The sequence below is a fragment of the Cannabis sativa genome, chromosome 9 (assembly GCF_029168945.1).
Source record: "Cannabis sativa cultivar Pink pepper isolate KNU-18-1 chromosome 9, ASM2916894v1, whole genome shotgun sequence".
Taxonomy (NCBI): Eukaryota; Viridiplantae; Streptophyta; class Magnoliopsida; order Rosales; family Cannabaceae; genus Cannabis; species Cannabis sativa.
This window is the reverse complement of record NC_083609.1, coordinates 51,989,380-52,013,208: the sequence shown is the minus strand read 5'-3', so window position 1 is coordinate 52,013,208 and position 23,829 is coordinate 51,989,380. Positions and strand designations below refer to the sequence as shown.

General features: G+C 36.2%; 1 non-coding gene across 1 annotated transcript; it reads left to right on the top strand.

Moving 5' to 3' along the window:
* Positions 1-11,125: 11,125 nt before the first annotated feature.
* LOC115708357 (small nucleolar RNA R71) lies at positions 11,126-11,232 on the top strand. The gene has a single exon (XR_004009858.1). It is a non-coding gene; the product is annotated as a small nucleolar RNA R71 (small nucleolar RNA).
* The last annotated feature ends 12,597 nt before the right edge of the window (positions 11,233-23,829 follow it).

Below are 23,829 nucleotides of genomic sequence, written 5' to 3'. Positions count from 1 at the left end.
TGCTTTGAAAGGCCTCTTTGCACTCTTTTGTCCACTCAAACTTTTTGTTGCCGCGCAATATGTTGAAAAACAATACACACTTATAAGTTGACTTCGAAATGAATCTGTTAAGTGCCGCCATTTTTCCTGTTAGGGCCTGTACTTCCTTAGGCTTTGTCGGGGAGGGCATGTCTATTAATGCCTTAATTTTTTCATGATTTGCTTCAATACCCCTCGTATAAACTATGAATCCCAAAAACTTCCCGAAGGAGACTCCAAAGAAACATTTTTGTGGGTTTAGCTTCATTTTATACTTTTTTTATATTTTAAAGTATTCCGCGAGGTTTGAGGTATGATCCTTACTCTTTATCGACTTCACCAACATATCGTCGACGTAAACCTCCATGTTTCTGTTGGAATTTATTTTACCAGGATCTTAGATCTACTCACAAGTATGTTGATTAACACCCTAAATATGAACTTTCTAAAACGATGAAATAAACACATATAAAGTTTAGGAAACCTTACATTGGGTGCAGCGGAATATAATGACTCCTTCCGTTCAAATATCTAGCCCTTAATTCCTTTCAGTAGCAGAGCATTATCAATATCTGAACCTGGATCTCTTTCTCTGAATCTTTGATGCTGAAACTCCTTTTGCTGAATGTCTTTCTTCACGATCTTCCTCACTATGATTAAGGTATCACTTGCTGTGTGTGGGCACTACTCATACACTAAGGATTTTCGAAATTAAAGGAAGAAGAAAGAGAAAGTGGGTTCGGCCAAAGATAGGGAGAGAGAGAGGCTCAGTTTTTTCTGAATCAGAAGTGTCAGAAGAAAAGTGTAAATTTCCTGAAGCCTTCACTATCTATTTATAGCATTCCACTAGGGTTAGGTTTGAATTATTTGGCATTAAAATAATGAAAATATCAGAGGGAAAAACCCTACAAAAGTGGCCGGCCCTACATAGTGGATTTGGGCCTCACTTTTTGCAATTTTGCAGTTTTATCTTTTCTGCATCTGATTTTCTCAAAAACGCCAATTTTCTAATTCAACCATTTAAATGCCAATTCTAACTATTTAATAACTATAAATAATTATTAAATAATATTTTCATTTATTCATATTTATTAATTGAACCATACAAAGTATCATAATTAACAAATATGCCCTATAAACTCTTTCTTTACAATTTCGCCCTTACTTAGTGAAATAATTCACAAATAGACATAGTCTAATTTGAGAATTATAATTGATTAATCAAAACCAATTACATGAGTCTTACAAGCGATATTATCTCAACTAGTGTGGGGACCATGGGTCTATATAACCGAGCTTCCAATAAGTAGATCAAGAATTTAGCACTAAAATTCACTAACTTATTAATTCTTCGTTGAATCCATGCATAGAACTTAGAATTGCACTCTCAGTATATAGAATGCTCTATATGTTCCACCATATAGACTCATGATTAGTTATCCATTGTTATAATCCTAATGTGATCAATGATCCTCTATATGAATGATCTACAGTGTAAAGGGATTAGATTACCGTTACACCCTACAATGTATTTATTCCTCAAAACACTTGACCCCGTATAAATGATATTTCAGCTTATGTGAAATGAATACTCCACCATTTATGTTCGTTTGGTCAAGCTCGAAGGAGATCATCCTTTGCTTACTATTCGCCAGATAAAAGCTATAGATTCCATGTTTATGCTAGCGCTCCCACTCAATTTCACTACCGTGTTCCCAAAATGTACGTATCACCCTGACCTAAAAGTAGGCTTAACTAACAAATTAAAGAACACGAATAGCCTTTCAAGATTGAGCCTAATCATAACAGGATTAAGATCATTTGATCTAGGATCAACTAGGCGATATTGACTTGAATAGATATTACGGTAAGTTTAATAAATCTAAGTCAAAGCCAAAAACTTGTTGCCTAAAATTTATAAACGCTACGCAAGTATACGCAATCAAGTAGTAAAATCTCACACAGGTGAGGTCGATCCCACAGGGAATTGGATTAAGTACCACTAAATTATACTTATGATTCTATTCAGCAAATCGAAAGCAATTATGATTTAAAACAGTAAAATATGAAAGAAATTCAGAAAACTTAATAACACAATTGAAAGTTGAGCAAGATGAGATAATAGGGAGGAGAATCCTGTTGTTGTTTACCCAAATCGTTAATGCTTAATTACTATCCTATTCTTGAAGTGAATGACAGATTATGAAATAACCTAGCTCCTTTCAGATCTTCTAGATTCTAAATCACATGTTATCTAATTAATTCCTTAATTAAACTAACATGAAATCAGCATTAAGTAATAATCTACTCGTCACATAAGTCATGCAAATACTTTCGTTTCACATAGAACATCGATTATCTTAATTTTAGCATTCTCAATTCTCACTTTTCAGATTTCGAATTGAGATCATAGAGCATGCACAAGGTGATCAATCTTAAACATGAAATTAAGAACAAATTAAGATAATTTCACACACAAGAATTGAGGAATGGTAATTAAACATTAACTAGGCAAAACATTAAACAACAATCATCATCCTCCCTAAATGGGAAATTTAGTTCAGAAACAAATCCATAACCATTCCTATAGCAATATTCAACATAAAGAAATTAAAGAGGAATAAAGAAAAGAACTGTTGGTGGATGAATTCTGGATCTTCACTTCAATCTCTGTGCTCTTCCTGCCGCTCTCAGCTGTATTTTAGGGTTCCAAATCGCTCTCCCAGACTTCCAATCGCAGTTTTCTATTTATAACCAAAATTTAGGGTTCGATGGACGAAAATGCCCCTGGTCCGTACGGGATCTCGCCGCGGCCATATACACTCTCGCTGCGGCCAGATAAGTGGTAAAAATAGGCTGTTCTGTAATGAGCTTTTAGCCGCGGCCATATACAACCTAGCCGCAGCGACTGGAGCAGCTTCTAAATTTTGGTTATTTTGTGATCTAGCCGCGGCCAAGCTATGTCTAGCCGCGGCCAGATGTGCAAAATACTCCAAAATTTGTGTTTTCCTTGGCTCAGCCCGTCTTTTGTTGAATTTCTGCCCCCGAGACCTCTTTTATTCCAAAGAACCTGAAAACATAGAAAACAAGCGTAATTCCCTCCCAACACAGCTAAAAACACACATAACTTAGATCCAAAACATAGGCTAAAAATAGCCTAACAAACTCCCCCAAACTGACTCTTTACTCGTCCCCGAGTAAACTAAGACTAAACTAAGAACAAACTGACAATGATAGCTAAACTTTCCGACAATTTAACTGTTACCACAACTTGCACAACTTCAATCCATCAATAACCAGAATTTCAACTTGCCAACTCTAAGAACTGAGTTGAATGTGCAATTTACAAGTAAGTAATTCATACAAACATAAAACATCGCAATTGCCATCAATATCACAACTGTTCTAAACTTTCCAACATCCCACTAACACATGATCAATAAGTTCAAATGACATACCTCTCTCCACTAATGTGGACAAATTTCTATTTGGAATCAATAGGTCTTTTTCGGTTAACATCGCATGGCTTAGGTACATGGGTAGGTGAGAAGTCATTTAGGCTACACTATACCATAAGCACTATTAACCAAGCAAGCCTAGACATTTATTTTGCTTTCTTTCCATATATCCCAAAAACAGAAATAAGAGATTGTAATTTTTCTTATGTGTGTACCTCATAATTTTCTTAAATTTTTTCTTCAAAAAGACATTTTTTCTTTTTTTTTTTTTTGCATTTTTTTCTTTCTTCTTTTTTTTTTCATAGGCACAACACACAATATTATTCTTTTTTTTTTTCTCAATCTCTCACCCCTACACTTTATTTTTCCACTTACAGCACTTATCCCCCCAAAACTTGCTTCAAGATTCATGGCATAATAAGGTATGTTCAGGATGAAAAGAGTTTAAGATAACGAATTCAGCTCAGTTAAGTGGTGAAAAAAAAATTTAAAACAGGCTAAGGCTTAACTTTGGGTATACTATGGTAAAAATTTCTAGGTAGGCTTGAAAGGCTCAATCGTTCCAAAAAAAAACTTGCCTAAATCACTTTCCAAACAGAAAAAAAATCAAGGATTTCGCTTCAAGAGAGTATGTCAAACAAATTCTATTCAATGTACAAACAATCATTCCACAAGCCAAATAGAACAGAGGTGATATGTGAGAATAACAAATGCTTTAAATCTACATGAATCACTTCCTAGCACACATCCATCTTAATTCAAACAGTTGCAAGTCAAGCACACAGTTATGTTTTAATCCATTGCACAAGTGAATAACAACAATTCAATCAATCTTTCAATTTAGCTATCACACAAGACTAAAAAAAACTAAAACAAACTCAACTCAAATAAAACAAATAAACTGAAACTGAAAAATTTAAGTCTCCCCCCCCAAACTAAAATGCACATTGTCCCCAATGGATGAAAATAAACCAGGGTGAGAGAAACTTACCTGAGCCCCTTAAAAGGGGTTCGGCGGCGGTGGCTGGTCATAAGGGTTGAAGCGGGGTGGCATGGGAAAATAATTTGGATCATCCACACCGATATTCATCCTCGTGACAAGTGTGTTCAATTGAGCCACCTGCTGCTCATCAAAGATACTCCGCTGGGCCATGTAATTCTGCATATGCATGTTCTGCTGAATCAGATAATTCAGCTGATTGTGAGTGTATTGCATGGTGGGGTCAAGAGGCCCGACAAGACGTGGTGGTTCAATATCCTCATGCTCCTCTTGTTCTGGTGCGGGAGGATCTCCCCGAGCTGGTGGTTGACCATGAGGGTGAGGAGGTTTGAGTCGCATAACAGTGGATAAATTGATACTACGTTGCGGCGCTACCTTAGTATCATAAGAGTACTGTGGTACTCCATGTTTCTCACACAGATCAGTGATAATGCCAGCAAGCCCAAGTCCACCACCGCAAGAACCCTCAACCATTATATCAAATGTCAGTCGAATGATGTCCCCCACATTCAAATTATACCCTTTCATAATTCCATAAACATATTTAAGCCTGTCAATCTGAGCATCAGAAAAGTGTTTGTTCGGGAGCAACCTTGCACTGACAAAGTACAGCCACGCTTTGGCTATTGGGTTGAGTTCACACCGAAACAATTGATACGGTTCTCCATCATAGGTATGAAATCTAAGTCCCGGATACCCTAGAGTTTCGGCTATATCCACATAATCCAAACTCTTTGTTCGGATTTGCTGCTTCAAACGTTGCTGCTCTATAGTAAAGGTTGGAAGCTCATAAAGAGCATGAATATCGGCTGTGGAAGCAGGCACCTTAACCCCCCTAACTCTTACTTTGGCATCCTCTCTTTCAGGCCAGTTGGCTAAGAATTCTAAAGCTAGAGTTTGGTTACCCCGCTCAGTGACATCTACAAACTTAGTCCACTGCCTATTTAAAATTTGATCTCTAATAGATGCAAAGGCAGGAGGGATGTTTGCAGTTTGGCTTAGGTTTACAATGTCTATCCCTCTATCTTCAATGAATGCCCTATCTTTCAATTTCAAAAACCTCTCTTGAGCATCCATGTTGGTAAACCTTACTCTATCCAGATTAGAGCGACCCCTAGGTGGGTTGGATGATGACGCTCCCACTTCCTCACTCACTCTTTACCTTTTTGGACCCATAGCACCCAAATTTTTTTCTAACTCTCAAGATTTTTCAAAATTTCGACAACACTTCCCCTTAAAAATCCACTTCCCGGGAATTAACCCTTTCACAATCACACTCAATTGCACTCACCACAATAATATTCAACAATGTATGAGCAAAAATTCCAAAAACTTCAACACAAAGTCTAATATTTTCTAACAATCCACAAATAATCCAATCAAACTTGTGTAGAGAGATTAAAATTTATTACCTTAATGAAAATCAATCTTTAGTCAACCTCCATTGATGAGAACCTTGAAGCTTTAGGGAAAAAGAAGGCGAATAGTGATTTTTCTGAAATTTTGGGTGAGGTTTAGGGATTTTGGAATGGATTTTTAGAGGAAAAGAGTGTTAGATGAGAGAAATAAGGGATTATGATGATTTAGGAAGAGAGTTTATGGATAAATTTGATGAAAATTGGTTTGAATGGGATTAGATGAAGAAAATAGGGTGAGAAGAATGGTTTTTCGGCTGGAGAAGGTAGGGGTATGAATGTGGGGTTTGATTTGAAATGTTACGGATTTGGGGTTTAAAAAGGGAAAACTGACCATTCTAGCCGCGGCCATATAAAGCCTCGCCGTGGCTAGATTTCGATAAATTTCAGGTCTCTCTGTAAGGACCTTATGGCCGCGGCCAAAGTCTATCTCGCCGCGGCCACTAAGCGAGTCCCACTTTTTTTTTTTTTTTAATTTTTTTTTAAAACCGAAAAAGAAAAATAACAGCAAAAACTAAAAATAATTCACTAAATCATAAAGAAATTTGGGTTGCCTCCCAATTAGCGCTAACTTTATCGTCGCTTAGCTAGACGTTGATCGAGATCTTCATATTGGCGCCAGAATCATGGCGGACTTGGTTTGATCAAATTGACCTCCCAAGTAGAGCTTTAATCGCTGCCCATTCACTTTGAAAGTATTAGGACCTTGACCTTTTAGTTCCACTGCTCCATAGGGAAACACTTTGATCACCGTAAATGGCCCTGACCACCTTGACTTTAATTTACCAGGGAACAACTTTAGTCTTGAGTTGAAGAGTAGAACTTGTTGACCAGGTTGAAACTCCTTTCTGACTAGATTTCGGTCATGCCATCTCTTAGTTCTTTCCTTGTAAATCTTAGCGTTCTCATAAGCTTCGTTTCGAAATTCTTCCAACTCATCCAACTGTAGTAGTCTTTTCTGCCCAGCAGCTTTTAAGTCCATGTTCAGAGTTTTCATTGCCCAATAAGCTTTGTGTTCTAACTCCACTGGTAAATGACACGCCTTTCCAAACACCAACCGATATGGTGACATCCCGATTGGCGTTTTGAACGCTGTTCTGTAGGCCCACAATGCATCATCCAACTTTCTTGACCAATCTTTCCTTGATCTCTGCACCGTTTTCTCCAGAATCATCTTTATTTCCCGGTTAGAAATCTCGGCTTGGCCATTACTTTGCGGATGATAGGGGAGGGCAGTTCTATGACGAACACCATATTTTGAAAGAAGTGCTTCGAACTGTTTGTTGCAGAAATGACTCCCTTCATCGCTTATGATCGCTCGGGGAGTACCAAACCGTGTGAATATATTCTTCTGAAGGAAACGAAGAACTGTTTTTCCATCATTAGCTGGTGTTGCTGCAGCTTCTACCCATTTTGATACGTAATCCACAGCTAATAAAATGTATAGATTGCTAAATGATGAAGGAAAAGGACCCATAAAGTCTATCCCCCATACATCAAACAACTCTACTTCCAAGATTCCTGTCAAAGGCATTTCGTTTCTCTTTGAGATGTTTCCTGTACGCTGACAACGATCACATGCCTTCACAAAAGTACTAGCATCTTTGAAAAGTGTTGGCCAAAAGAACCCGCTTTGCAACACTTTGGCAGCTGTTCTAGTTCCACTGAAATGTCCCCCACATGGTAGAGCATGACAGTGATTAAGAATAGAGTACATCTCCTCTTCAGGCACACACCTTCTTATTATCTGATCTGCACAGTGCTTGTAGAGGATTGGTTCTTCCCAGTAGTAATGTTTCACCTCGGAAAAGAATTTCTTTAATTGCTGGCGAGATAGCTCAGGAGGAGTGATATTGGCAGCTAAGTAGTTAACATAATCAGCATACCATGGTACCATAAGACTTTCCCTCACACTAAAGAGTTGTTCATCAGGAAATTGTTCATTTATTTGTACCTCTTTCGTATTCTGACTTTCTTCCGGCTCTAGTCTTGACAAGTGATCTGCCACCAAGTTCTCAGTACCCTTCTTGTCTTTTATGTCTAGATCAAATTCTTGCAAAAGAAGAACCCATCGAATCAGTCGTGGTTTGGCATCCTTCTTAGTCATCAAGTATTTGATTGCTGAATGATCTGTATACACTATCACTTTATTGCCAATCAAGTAGGGTCAAAATTTGTCACATGCAAACACTATAGCTAGCATCTCTTTTTCTGTAGTAGCGTAGTTCAGTTGGGCATCATTCAAGGTTTTGCTTGCATAGTAAATGGTTCTGAATACCTTGTCAACCCGTTGTCCCAAAACTGCTCCAATAGCATAATCACTTGCATCACACATGATTTCAAAAGGTAATTCCCAGTTTGGTGTAGTCACGATCGGTGCTGAGATTAACTTCTCCTTGAGAATCTGGAATGCTTCAAGACAATCTTTCCCAAATTCAAAAGGTACTCCACTAGCGAGAAGATTGGATAGCGGTTTGGCAACTTTGGAGAAGTCTTTGATAAATCTTCTATAGAACCCGGCATGACCCAAGAAGCTTCGAACTCCCTTAACTGAAACTGGAGGAGGCAAGTTCTCAATTGTAGATACTTTGGCTCTGTCAACCTCAATACCTTCTTTCGAGATTTTATGTCCCAGCACTATTCCTTCTGTAACCATGAAATGGCACTTTTCCCAATTCAACACCAAATTAGAGTCTTCGCACCTTGTTAAAACCAATTCCAAGTTGCTTAAACATTGATCAAACGATGAACCAAACACTGAAAAATCATCCATGAACACCTCGATGCACTTTTCTATTAAATCTGAAAATATGGCCATCATACACCTCTGAAATGTTGCTGGAGCATTACACAGCCCAAATGGCATTCGTCGAAAAGCAAAAGTACCATATGGACATGTGAATGTTGTTTTCTCTTGATCCTCCGGTGCTATAGCTATTTGGTGATACCCTGAGTACCCATCAAGGAAACAATAGTACTCTTGACCTGCCAACTTGTCTAACATCTGATCAATGAATGGGAGTGGAAAGTGATCTTTTCTTGTGGCCTTGTTGAGTTTCCGGTAGTCAATGCAAATTCTCCATCCCGTGACAGTTCTGGTTGGGATGAGTTCATTCTTTTCATTCTTCACCACCGTCATCCCTCCTTTCTTTGGAACAACTTGGACTGGACTCACCCATTTACTATCTGAAATAGGATACGCTACCCCGGCATCTAACCACTTTAAGACTTCTTTTCTGACAACCTCCTTCATTGGTGGATTTAATCTTCGTTGTGCATCAATGGTTGGCTTCACTCCTTCCTCCATTAAGATTCTATGCATTACAGTTGAAGGGCTGATCCCTTTAATATCTGCTAAAGTCCATCCAATGGCTTTTGTATGCTTCCTTAGAACCCGTAATAGCTTGTCTGTCTCTACAGAAGATAGGGAAGATGCCACAATAACAGGAAGTGTCTTATTTTCTCCCAAATATTCATACCTGAGATGCTCTGGTAGGACTTTTAACTCTAGTTGAGGAGGCTTTTCAGTAGATGGGGTAGGCTTTGTTGGTATGACTCCTAACTCTTCATAGTATTTTCTATTCAGCGGTCCATAAGAGTCGAGCCACAAAGCATACTCATAAGCTTCCTTACCGTCTTGTTCCACCACCTCTTCTTGTACCAATGTCAGATTAAGAGGGTCTTCAGCATGCGTCTTTGTCTCCACCAACTGGTCCACCACATCAATTGCAAAACAGTTGTCACTAGCCGTAGGGTAGGTCATTGCTTTGAGCACATTAAATACAACTTCATCTCCTTGTACCCTCAGCTTTAACTCTCCTTTCTGAACATCAATTAGTGCTTTCCCTGTTGCCAAGAAAGGTCTCCCCAGGATGATAGGAACATTGCTGTCTTCTTCCATATCCAGAACAATGAAGTCAGCTGGAAAGATGAACTTGTCAACTTTTACTAACACATCCTCAATGACTCCTCTAGGATGAGCTAGTGATCGATCCGCCAATTGAAGAGTTACCGTAGTTGGCTTTGCTTCACCCAGCTGCAGTCTTTTAAACACTGACAAAGGCATTAAGTTTATACTGGCTCCTAAATCACATAGTGCATTTATTCCTTCAATTTTTCCAATAGTACAAGGAATAGTGAAGCTCCCTGGATCTCTGAGTTTTGGAGGGAGTTTCTTCTGTAGAATAGCGCTACACTCTTCAGTTAGAGCCACTGTCTCATAATCTTCCATCTTCCTCTTCTTTGACAAAATTTCCTTCATAAACTTCACATAACTTGGCATCTGCTCTAGAGCTTCAGCAAAAGGATTGTTAATGTGAAGTCTTTTGAAGACTTCTAGAAACTTGGTGAACTGCTTGTCTAAGCTTGACTTTCTGAGCCTCTGAGGATAGGGTATTTTTACATGATGATCAATACTAATCGGTGGAGACTGTGGTGGTGCTGGGCTGTCAGTAGCCTTCTCTGCTGTTGGTGTTGGTGTTTGTACTGGTTGAGCATTTATTTCTTTGTCTACCTCAACTGGTTGTGGTAACTCGGGCCCATCATACTTCTTACTGCTCCTCAGGGTAATTGCCTTGCAGTTTTCTTTGGGATTGACTTCAGTTGTGCTAGGCAAATTTCCTTGAGGGCGGGTTGCTACCTGAGTTGTTAGCTGGCCCATCCGAGTCCGCAGGTCTTTAATTGAAGATCTAGTTTCGGTCATAAATTGGAGCAAAGAATCTGTACGCAAACTAGAACTTCCACCGCAGGCTTGTTGCTGATTAAACTGTTGGTTCTGATTTCTTTGCTGATAGAACCCACTATTTCTTCGGTTGTTACCCTGGTTGAACCCATAATTGTTGTTGTTGTTGTTCTGTGAAAAATTCCCAATGGCTTTAGCTTCATCCATTGGCAAATCATCCACATCTGCTTGACACTCCGAAAAGTGATGACTTCCTCCACATAACTCACAAACAATTTGGGCTTGTTTAGCTTGCCCTGCAATTATTTTTGTCAATGCCTCAACCTGAGCTGTTAACTTTGTGATGGGATCAACTTCTAACACACCAGCTACCTTCTTAGATTGACTCCTTTCAGTTGGCCACTGCTGATTGTTTAGAGCCATCTCCTCCAATAGATCATACGCCTCATTAGCACTCTTTCTCATAAAAGCTCCGCCCGCTGCTGCATCTATTAGAGTTCTAGTATTACCAACCAGCCCGTTGTAGAAGTTGTGAACCAGCATCCACTTCTCTATACCATGATGAGGACACCTCCTGATCAGATCTTTAAACCTCTCCCAAGCCTCATGGAGAGATTCATTATCTTGTTGGCAGAAATTATTGATTTCTCCTCTCAGCTTTGCAGACTTGGCTGGAGGAAAGAACTTTGACAAGAATTTTGTTGCCAAATCATTCCATGTGGCAATAGAATTAGGTGGCAAGGAATTCAACCAACTCTTGGCTCGTTCTCTGAGCGAGAATGGAAACAATCTCAGTCGAATGGCATCATCGCTAACTCCATTAACCTTAAAAGTTTCACAAAGTTCCATGAAGTTAGAGAGATGCAGATTAGGATCTTCAGAAGGGAGGCCACCTGTAACGTCCCCGCTTCAAGCCTCCATTGGGCCCTTACACCCACGGAATGAATGGCTCTTATACACGAGTACGTCACTCTGGCTGCTTCCTGGATCGATGACTGACCCTACAGACCAACACGAGTGTTTCCAGCGTGCTTTGTCCTCACTCGCACGCTTCCTGGGAAAACTTCCCAGGAGGTCACCCATCCTAAAATTACTCCCAAGTCAAGCTCGCTTAACTGTGGAGTTCTTTCGTGATGGGCTACCGAAAAACAAGATGCACCTTGTTGACATAGGTAGTACCAATCAATCCATTTAAGCCCTCTTCAACTGTGTAGTCCCATACCTACACGGCCTCGAATCATCCCACTTGACCTTCCCCAGGCGGTGTGGGATTGCACAGCTTACCCGGTATTTCCCCTTACGGATCACGGGACTACTGACTGTCACAATCACCCCCCCTTACGGGGTCCGACGTCCTCGTCGACCACACTTCCGGCTGGGTCAAGGCTCTGATACCATTTGTAACGTCCCCGCTTCAAGCCTCCATTGGGTCCTTACACCCACGAGTAGTCCCGTGATCCGTAAGGGGAAATACCGGGTAAGCTGTGCAATCCCACACCGCCTGGGGAAGGTCAAGTGGGATGATTCTGAGACTGTGTAGGTATGGGACTACACAATTGAAGAGGGCTTAAATGGATTGATTGGTACTACCTATATCAACAAGGTGCATCTTGTTTTTCGGTAGCCCATCACGAAAGAACTCCACAGTTAAGCGAGCTTGACTTGGGAGTAATTTTAGGATGGGTGACCTCCTGGGAAGTTTTCCCAGGAAGCGTGCGAGTGAGGACAAAGCACGCTGGAAACACTCGTGTTGGTCTGTAGGTCACCATCGATCCAGAAGCAGCCAGTGACGTACTCGTGTATAAGAGCCATTCATTCCGTGGGTGTAAGGGCCCAATGGAGGCTTGAAGCGGGGACGTTACAAATGGTATCGCAGCCTCGACCCACGGGAAGTGTGGTCGACGAGGACGTCGGACCCCGTGCGGGGGTGATTGTGACGATCGGCAGTCCCGTGATCCGTAACGGAAATACCGGTAGCCGTGCAATCCCACACCGCCTGGGTAGGGTCAAGTGGGATGATTCTGAGACTGTGTAGGTATGGGACTACACAGTTGAAGAGGGCTTAAATGGATTGATTGGTACTACCTATGTCAACAAGGTGCATCTTGTTTTTCGGTAACCCATCACGAAAGAACTCCACAGTTAAGCGTGCTTGACCTGGGAGCAATTTCAGGATGGGTGACCTCCTGGGAAGTTTTCCCAGGAAGCGTGCGAGTGAGGACAAAGCACGCTGGAAACACTCGTGTTGGTCTGTAGGGTCAGTCATCGATCCAGAAGCGCCAGCGGACGTACTCGTGTATAAGAGCCATTCATTCCGTGGGTGTAAGGGCCCAATGGAGGCTTGAAGCGGGGACGTTACAAATGGTATCAGAGCCTTGACCCAGCCGGAAGTGTGGTCGACGAGGACGTCGGACCCCGTAAGGGGGGGTGATTGTGACAGTCAGTAGTCCCGTGATCCGTAAGGGGAAATACCGGGTAAGCTGTGCAATCCCACACCGCCTGGGGAAGGTCAAGTGGGATGATTCTGAGACTGTGTAGGTATGGGACTACACAGTTGAAGAGGGCTTAAATGGATTGATTGGTACTACCTATGTCAACAAGGTGCATCTTGTTTTTCGGTAGCCCATCACGAAAGAACTCCACAGTTAAGCGTGCTTGACCTGGGAGCAATTTCAGGATGGGTGACCTCCTGGGAAGTTTTCCCAGGAAGCGTGCGAGTGAGGACAAAGCACGCTGGAAACACTCGTGTTGGTCAGTAGGGTCAGTCATCGATCCAGGAAGCAGCCAGAGTGACGTACTCGTGTATAAGAGCCATTCATTCCGTGGGTGTAAGGGCCCAATGGAGGCTTGAAGCGGGGACGTTACACCACCAAACTGAACTGAAGACTGCACCATTTGAAGGATGGCAGGCTTAATCTCGAAATTGTTTGCATCCACTGCCGGTGGCCTGATACATGACTGCACTCCCGTCAGAGTAGGGAGAATGTAATCTCTCAAGCTACGGCCATTAGCTTGATCTTCCACGGCACCTCCATTATTACCGTTATTACCCCCATTGTTTCCAGCATTATTGTTCACATTGGCAGCCTTGATTTCTAATGTTTCAGCAGTTGCTAAAACTCTTTCTTGCCTCTTGTTCTTTCGATTCCTCCTGCAAGTTTTCTCGATTTCAGGATCAACTGGTAATATAACTGTTTGTCCTTGATGGCGCATGCACTTAGGATTCCTGAAATAGATCAAGAAATTATTGCAAGAAAAAGGTTAGAAAAATCAGCAAGAGAAAATATACCAAAGTAGAAGTTAGTATAATTTTATGTAATATTAATCTTTAACAATTCCTCGGCAACGGCGCCAAAAACTTGTTGCCTAAAATTTATAAATGCTACGCAAGTATACGCAATCAAGTAGTAAAATCTCACACAGGTGAGGTCGATCCCACAGGGAATTGGATTAAGTACCACTAAATTATACTTATGATTCTATTCAGCAAATCGAAAGCAATTATGATTTAAAACAGTAAAATATGAAAGAAATTCAGAAAACTTAATGACACAATTGAAAGTTGAGCAAGATGAGATAATAGGGAGGAGAATCCTGTTGTTGTTTACCCAAATCGTTAATGCTTAATTACTATCCTATTCTTGAAGTGAATGACAGATTATGAAATAACCTAGCTCCTTTCAGATCTTCTAGATTCTAAATCACATGTTATCTAATTAATTCCTTAATTAAACTAACATGAAATCAGCATTAAGTAATAATCTACTCGTCACATAAGTCATGCAAATACTTTCGTTTCACATAGAACATCGATTATCTTAATTTTAGCATTCTCAATTCTCACTTTTCAGATTTCGAATTGAGATCATAGAGCATGCACAAGGTGATCAATCTTAAACATGAAATTAAGAACAAATTAAGATAATTTCACACACAAGAATTGAGGAATGGTAATTAAACATTAACTAGGCAAAACATTAAACAACAATCATCATCCTCCCTAAATGGGAAATTTAGTTCAGAAACAAATCCATAACCATTCCTATAGCAATATTCAACATAAAGAAATTAAAGAGGAATAAAGAAAAGAACTGTTGGTGGATGAATTCTGGATCTTCACTTCAATCTCTGTGCTCTTCCTGCCGCTCTCAGCTGTATTTTAGGGTTCCAAATCGCTCTCCCAGACTTCCAATCGCAGTTTTCTATTTATAACCAAAATTTAGGGTTCGATGGACGAAAATGCCCCTGGTCCGTACGGGATCTCGCCGCGGCCATATACACTCTCGCCGCGGCCAGATAAGTGGTAAAAATAGGCTGTTCTGTAAGGAGCTTTTAGCCGCGGCCATATACAACCTAGCCGCGGCGACTGGAGCAGCTTCTAAATTTTGGTTATTTTGTGATCTAGCCGCGGCCAAGCTATGTCTAGCCGCGTCCAGATGTGCAAAATACTCCAAAATTCGTGTTTTCCTTGGCTCAGCCCGTCTTTTGTTGAATTTCTGCCCCCGAGACCTCTTTTATTCCAAAGAACCTGAAAACATAGAAAACAAGCGTAATTCCCTCCCAACACAGCTAAAAACACACATAACTTAGATCCAAAACATAGGCTAAAAATAGCCTAACAAACTCCCCCAAACTGACTCTTTACTCGTCCCCGAGTAAACTAAGACTAAACTAAAAACAAACTGACAATGATAGCTAAACTTTCCGACAATTTAACTGTTACCACCACCTGCACAACTTCAATCCATCAATAACCAGAATTTCAACTTGCCAACTCTAAGAACTGAGTTGAATGTGCAATTTACAAGTAAGTAATTCATACAAACATAAAACATCGCAATTGCCATCAATATCACAACTGTTCTAAACTTTCCAACATCCCATTAACACATGATCAATAAGTTCGAATGACATACCTCTCTCCACTAATGTTGACAAATTTCTATTTGGAATCAATAGGTCTTTTTCGGTTAACATCGCATGGCTTAGGTACATGGGTAGGTGAGAAGTCATTTAGGCTACACTATACCATAAGCACTATTAACCAAGCAAGCCTAGACATTTATTTTGCTTTCTTTCCATATATCCCAAAAACAGAAATAAGAGATTGCAATTTTTCTTATGTGTGTACCTCATAATTTTCTTAACTTTTTTCTTCAAAAAGACATTTTTTCTTTCTTTTTTTTTTGCATTTTTTTCTTTCTTCTTTTTTTTTTTCATAGGCACAACACACAATATTATTCTTTTTTTTTTCTCAATCTCTCACCCCTACACTTTATTTTTCCACTTACAGCACTTATCCCCCCAAACTTGCTTCAAGGTTCATGGCATAATAAGGTATGTTCAGGATGAAAAGAGTTTAAGATAACAAATTCAGCTCAGTTAAGTGGTGAAAAAAAAATTTAAAACAGGCTAAGGCTCAACTTTGGGTATACTATGGTAAAAATTTCTAGGTAGGCTTGAAAGGCTCAATCGTTCCAAAAAAAAACTTGCCTAAATCACTTTCCAAACAGAAAAAAATCAAGGATTTCGCTTCAAGAGAGTATGTCAAACAAATTCTATTTCATGTACAAACAATCATTCCACAAGCCAAATAGAACAGAGGTGATATGTGAGAATAACAAATGCTTTAAATCTACATGATCACTCTTAAACATGAAATTAAGAACAAATTAAGATAATTTCACACACAAGAATTGAGGAATGGTAATTAAACATTAACTAGGCAAAACATTAAACAACAATCATCATCCTCCCTAAATGGGAAATTTAGTTCAGAAACAAATCCATAACCATTCCTATAGCAATATTCAACATAAAGAAATTAAAGAGGAATAAAGAAAAGAACTGTTGGTGGATGAATTCTGGATCTTCACTTCAATCTCTGTGCTCTTCCTGCCGCTCTCAGCTGTATTTTAGGGTTCCAAATCGCTCTCCCAGACTTCCAATCGCAGTTTTCTATTTATAACCAAAATTTAGGGTTCGATGGACGAAAATGCCCCTGGTCCGTACGGGATCTCGCCGCGGCCATATACACTCTCGCCGCGGCCAGATAAGTGGTAAAAATAGGCTGTTCTGTAAGGAGCTTTTAGCCGCGGCCATATACAACCTAGCCGCGGCGACTGGAGCAGCTTCTAAATTTTGGTTATTTTGTGATCTAGCCGCGGCCAAGCTATGTCTAGCCGCGGCCAGATGTGCAAAATACTCCAAAATTTGTGTTTTCCTTGGCTCAGCCCGTCTTTTGTTGAATTTCTGCCCGAGACCTCTTTTATTCCAAAGAACCTGAAAACATAGAAAACAAGCGTAATTCCGTCCCAACACAGCTAAAAACACACATAACTTAGATCCAAAACATAGGCTAAAAATAGCCTAACATTAATCTGATACCTACTCATTACTCCCACTCAACAGCAGGTGTCTGGTCTAAGGCATACAAAAGCATATCTAAGACCTCTCACTGTTGATATAAGAAATTCTTTCATGGCTTTATCTTTTCTGGAATAGTTGAGACTTTTCCTTAGATAAATAAAATCTATGTCTAAGAAGTTGTGAAGCTTCTATAGATTGCCATTAGAAATAAAATGCTTCAGCATCTTACTAAAGTAAGTTGCTTGCATTAGAGTAAGTAACTACCAGGTGTACCACAAGCCATAGGTTTAGATAAACTCAAACATATAATACTAGGAACAGGAAGTTTGTTAAGTCCATTGAATAGACTTATAAACGAAAATTTCCTTTTATGTCCTTGTAATAGAAAATTTTAGGTTACTCCATGTGAATGGATTAAACCATAGTTCTATTGGCTTTCTTCTTAGTTTCTTATCTTGACAATCCATTACTTGTTTAAACTCACAATGGATTTTAATCACTAGTATCTCCCAAGTCATAAGAAGGTGAGTTCCTAGAAACTCTCCCACTACGACAAGGTACCGTGAATTATGTCGAAGAAAACTAAATGGTATTAACCTCTTTGGTTGTGACAAGACAACAGAGGCAGTGGGATCATCATATGTCAAATAAGATGATAGAACACTTTTGGAATCAAGAATTAAATATCTCCTTTATTTTCTACTTTATTTTCAGACTTAGTCATTTTCTTAGAAAAGTAGTATTTGTTTAAACAAACACTTTCTTATCTATTGACTATGGGATGGTCCACCCCTAATCACTTAGAATAGCTAACAAACCATGGTTAACAGTCCTAGCTTTTCTTTAGATTTTGATTAGGTCATCCATGAATCTAGTAATGATTTACATTAAGTATACAACCATTACATCATTCTGAAATTGTATTACCATAGAAGGAATTAGGCAACGACTAGTAACTAATCATCAACATGCAACTCGAAATTTCTGGGGAGGTAAGTTTGGATATAATTCAAAAATCAATTTAATGATCTTTGAACTGCATATCTACTAACTATTTCTCCACCCCTATCAGTTCGCAAGATCTTTAACCACTGACCTTAATAGTTTCAACCATTACTAGAAATTAATGAAATTTTTTAAACATTTCAAATTTCTTGCTAAAAGGTATAATCTAGAGTTATCGTTTTAAGAATACAACGAAAAACTCATATCCACCCTTGAATGTACATCCATCTTCGAATGAGATGAACTACTTTCAGTGGATAGAGGCATATTAACTCTTTGCAGAGATGGATCTTGTCAAATCCACTATGAACAAGATACAAATGCCATAGATTAAAAAATATGGTAGTGTCTTTCGATGACAAAGGTTTAGTTACATCAAAGAGTTCTTAGAATACTGCAAGTGGATCCTGGTAACAGAATACCTAACTCATATTCCATACAGTTTTAATCCATTAATAGAAGATGGATATTAAACACTTGAGAAAGTGTAACTGTATTGTATTCTGGAATTAGAAATATAAGAAAATTTCTATTTGGAATCTAAAATTAAAGTCAAAGACTTAAATTTATACCAAATACAATGAGTAATTCTATCTTGGACCACCACTACTAATACAAACTCTAAGTCAGATTTGCCCATACAAGTAGGAGATTTCTAAGATTGAGGATTTATATCAATTGGGAATAGAATTTTGGGATTTTAATCATATGCGTCATTTAATTTCTTAAGAGAAAATATAGAATGACATGAAATGATTTATAGACCATTCATCCAATGATATGTTATTGAGCTAATTCGAAATGAATAAGCTAAGAGGAATTAGGATAATTTCGTTTATAAATAAGAATCCAACGATGCTTCGATTAGCGAAAGTCAAAGTAATCTTATTTATACAATCTTCTTGTTTCATATCGTAAAAATACTAGTCTAAGGTGTCATCAATTGATGAACAACTAGATGTCGCATATACAATATTTATCTTTCGAGATCTAACACTATTATGAATGTCTAATGGTGAAAATCCATTAGGGATTTATCTCATTAAATAAACAAACCAAGTTAGACCAACAATGAAGATTCGAAATTAAACTACAATTTAATAACAGAAAATAACATGGTTCAATATAAATTCATACACAATTCAGAAATTATTAAACATATAGCAAGTAGGAATGACAAGTGAAAATACTAAAACATACAATCCTAAATAATTTCCAAGGTTTTCAACAAACTGATATCAGTGTCCCGTTTAGGCGAGAGTCAAAGCTACCATCCATTGAATAGAGTTGTCAGCTCATCTAAAATGTTAACCATTCTAGCAACCTTTTATTCGATCAAGATTGGAATTCAGCGTTGTCCCGTTTAGGCGAGAGTCAAGGAAATTCTATCTTATGAGCTTCCACCATTGTTTCATAATTTGCAAGTCAAGTATGGTCGCCACCATTAGGGTGATCCATACCATACAAAACACTTACAAACTACTTATCATTCGAGATTAAACGGTACGGAATTGCTAATGAACGTTCCTCCATTAGGGAGGATTACTCACTAAAACAAACGCGGTGTAAAACCCACAATGGAGATCGAATATCTTAATAATAAAGCTCATTATTTAAAGAGAGTTGTATTTTCTTTGATTCTCTTTATTTAAATCTATTTATTTTAAATATATATATTTATTAATTAAAATTTCCAATTTAGAATGAAAAATTCTAAATATAAATTGTAATTTAATATTTATAAATTTTACTTAGATGGATATGAAAATAACATGAATTATTTCCATCTTAGTAATAATTTCCAATAAATATTTAGAACAATATTCAATTTAAGTTGTTACAAAATTAATTTAAATTAATTTACAACTCAAATTTAATTTTCTATAAATATATATTGCATTTCGAAAAATTAAAGTATTCAAGGACACAATTTTCTAAAATGCATGTTAAAATAAAAAATTAATCCTGGAAAAATTATTCTAATTTAATGTTGGCCCAAAATTAATTAATAAAATTAATTTACAACAAAAAATATAATTTTCCTATTTAATTAAATATATAAGAAAAATTTCAAATATTTAAGTATGATGATGAAAAACAACTTAAATATTAATTTTCTATTTAATTAAATACACTAGAAAAATACTTCAAGCAAAAATATCATCTATCTAGATTTTCCTTTGACTAATTAATTCAATTTCTAATAATATACTTTAATTAAATTTATTTTAAATTAATCAATAAATAAAAAAATCATTGATTTAAGTTGATCCAAGAATTAATTAAAATAAATAATTAATTTACAACTTAATCTATTTTTCAAGATAGATTCAAAATCATCTTGCATTATGAAATGCAATTTCGAAAATTGATTAATAAAATAAAGAAAAATATATTTAACTTCATTTATTTTAATTAATCATTAAATGAAAATATCATTGATTTAAGTTGGTCCAAAATTAAAATAAATAATTTACAACTTTAATCTAATTTTCAAATAAAATTCGAAATTCTAGCATTTAAGAAATGCAATTTCGAAATTTGATTAATAAAATAAAGAAAAATATATTTTGAAAATTATATAAATTTAGTTGAAAAAATAAGTTTCAACTAAAAATAATTTTCTATTTAATTAAGTGTCATGAAAAAGAAATATTTAAGTATCATGATGAAAATCAACTTAGATATTTAATTTTCAAATTAATTAAATGTATTAAATTCAAGAAATAAATAATTAAGTGTAGAGAAGGCTTAATTATTAATCTCTAGTTTAATACTAGGAAAAAAATAAATTGTACCAAAATTAATTATTTAAAATAATTAATTTCATAATGTATAATATTTTCCTATTTAATATTAGAAATAATAAGTAGTCTAGAAATAACTATCTAGAAAATATATTATTTAATTAAGTATCTTTTCCACAAAATTTGAAAAAAATAATATTTAATTTAAGTTGTATTAGAAAAAATCTAGAACTTAAATATTTTTCAAATTTAAATTTAATTAAATATCAAAACTTAAGTTATAACCACTTAATTTAAAAATATTCCATTTTAAGTTAATATTCGAAAATATATTAACTCAAAAAAATATCTACAATATTCCATTTTAAGTTAATATTCGAAAAGATATTAACTTAAAAAATATCTAAAGAATCTTAATAACCAATGCCTAAAATTCCTCAACTTAATTTTGAAATTTGAAATTCAAAAGATATTCAGATTTAAGTTGGTTAGTTGTAGATAACTAAATATCAACTTAAATCGGAATATTTAATGAAAAATTTAAATTAAGCTTCAGAAAGAATCTAGATGGTTATAATTCTATATTTAATTAAATACAAGAAAATACACATAGTTTAGCTTAGAATAAAAATTCTTTAAACTATATTTTTCTTAAATTAATTTCAAAATAAATGAAATTAATTATGTTGCTAATCAATTTTATTAGGTTAAACTAGTTTAATTAACCTAGTACAGTTATTCAAATCAGGCAAATGGGCCTTCACAATTGGGGTAGTTCATGTGAGGGGGTGTTGGGTTCAGTATGTCGTACCCACTACTATGGCTCCCAACTCTCACACAAGGCCCAAAAGAGAGGAATTTAACCTTAAAATGAACAACTGTTATTAATTGAATAAGCCCAAAAACTAAATGGGCCTAAATAAATTCTATCAAGAACTATGATAATTTATTTAGCAACAAAAACCTATATGCATCTATAATAAAATTAACCACATAGGCTCACACAGGCACACTTTGGATGGGTCCTATCATGTTGCTAGGTCATACACAGATGAAAGAAGATTGTAAATATACCTGTTACAAATTATTATCTTGACCAAGGGAGCCATCAAATCATTAGATCTGGCAAAAAGTAACCATGGCTATTTGCAATCAAGTAATAATAGGTTTTGAAAACTTACACACAAGCTAAAACACATACTCCTGCAACAAGGTTTGTTGGATAGTTGGATGTAGGATTTATTTAATTTTAAATTAAATAATTAATTTCGAAAATAATAAATTAAATAAAAAAAATTCCAAAATTTTAAAAAAAATTTGAAAAATAAAAAAAAATTGAAATTTAATTAAATATTTAAATTTAATATTAAACCTACAATTTTGAAAAATTAGGTTTCAACCAACCTAAATATCATTTCAAAAATTTGCTAACTACATTTAAAATTTAAATGTTATTTTATAAATAAAAATTAAATAAAAAATTAGAAAAGATAAATGAATATCTTTTCCAAATTTTAAATGTAATTTAAATAAATAAAATAACAAAATTTAAGCAAAATATCTTATATCATTTAAAAATTTCATGATTATAGTTATCTTATTTTATATTTAAATAACGTCAAATTATTAAAAAAAGTTTAATTTAAAATATTAAAATCTGACCTTAAATTTAAAAATAAGATAAGATATAATCAAATTTAAAAATAAGATAGATTATTAAGCAAAAAAGATAGATACTAACTATTTTTAAATTCAAATTACACTAATATCTTGAATTAAATTTAAAAAATATTAAATTAATTCAAAATGATAATTAGAATTGAATTAGGAATAGTAATAGTATAAATACAGAACTACACAAAAAATCGGAAGTCAATTCCATGAAAAAGCATGAAAAAACGAAGAAAAACGAAAAAATTGTGAGCTGTACGGACAGTTTTCGCGATCGCAGGAAAATTTCAGCACAACTCCGATTTTTTCGAGTCTTCAAAAAATCATAACTAATTCAAGTAACTTGCTTAATTTTTTCCATACTATCCAATAAAAATAATTCCAGAAACAGATATTCAATTATTTTTAACAAAAATTCACAAACACCAATCAATCATCAAATAACACTCAATACAACATGATACCATCCAAAAACAAACAAACAATCCTTTTAAAGTCCAAATCTCTTGCAAGTAAATCAATTACCATGGCTCTGAGGCCATTTGCTGGAATTTATTTTACCAGGATCTTAGATCTACTCACAAGTATGTTGATTAACACCCTAAATATGAACTTTCTAAAACGATGAAATAAACACATATAAAGTTTAGGAAACCTTACATTGGGTGCAGCGGAATATAATGACTCCTTCCGTTCAGATATCTAGCCCTTGATTCCTTTCTGTAGCAGAGCATTATTAATATCTGAACCTGGATCTCTTTCTCTGAATCTTTGATGCTGAAACTCCTTTTGTTGAATGTCTTTCTTCACGATCTTCCTCACTATGATTGAGGTATCACTTGCTATGTGTGGGCACTACTCATACACTAAGGATTTTCGAAATTGAAGGAAGAAGAAAGAGAAAGTGGGTTCGGCCAAAGATAGGGAGAGAGAGAGGCTCAGTTTTTTCTGAATCAGAAGTGTCAGAAGAAAAGTGTAAATTTCCTGAAGCCTTCACTATCTATTTATAGCATTCCACTAGGGTTAGGTTTGAATTATTTGGCATTAAAATAATGAAAATATCAGAGGGAAAAACCCAACAAAAGTGGTCGGCCCTACATAGTGGATTTGGGCCTCACTTTTTGCAATTTTGCAGTTTTATCTTTTCTGCATCTGATTTTCTCAAAAACGCCAATTTTCTAATTCAACCATTTAAATGCCAATTCTAACTATTTAATAACTATAAATAATTATTAAATAATATTGTCATTTATTCATATTTATTAATTGAACCATCCAAAGTATCATAATTAACAAATATGCCCTATAAACTCCTTCTTTACAATTTCGCCCTTACTTAGTGAAATAATTCACAAATAGACATAGTCTAATTTGAGAATTATAATTGATTAATCAAAACTAATTACATGAGTCTTACAAGCAATATTATCTCAACTAGTGCGGGGACCATGGGTCTATATAACCG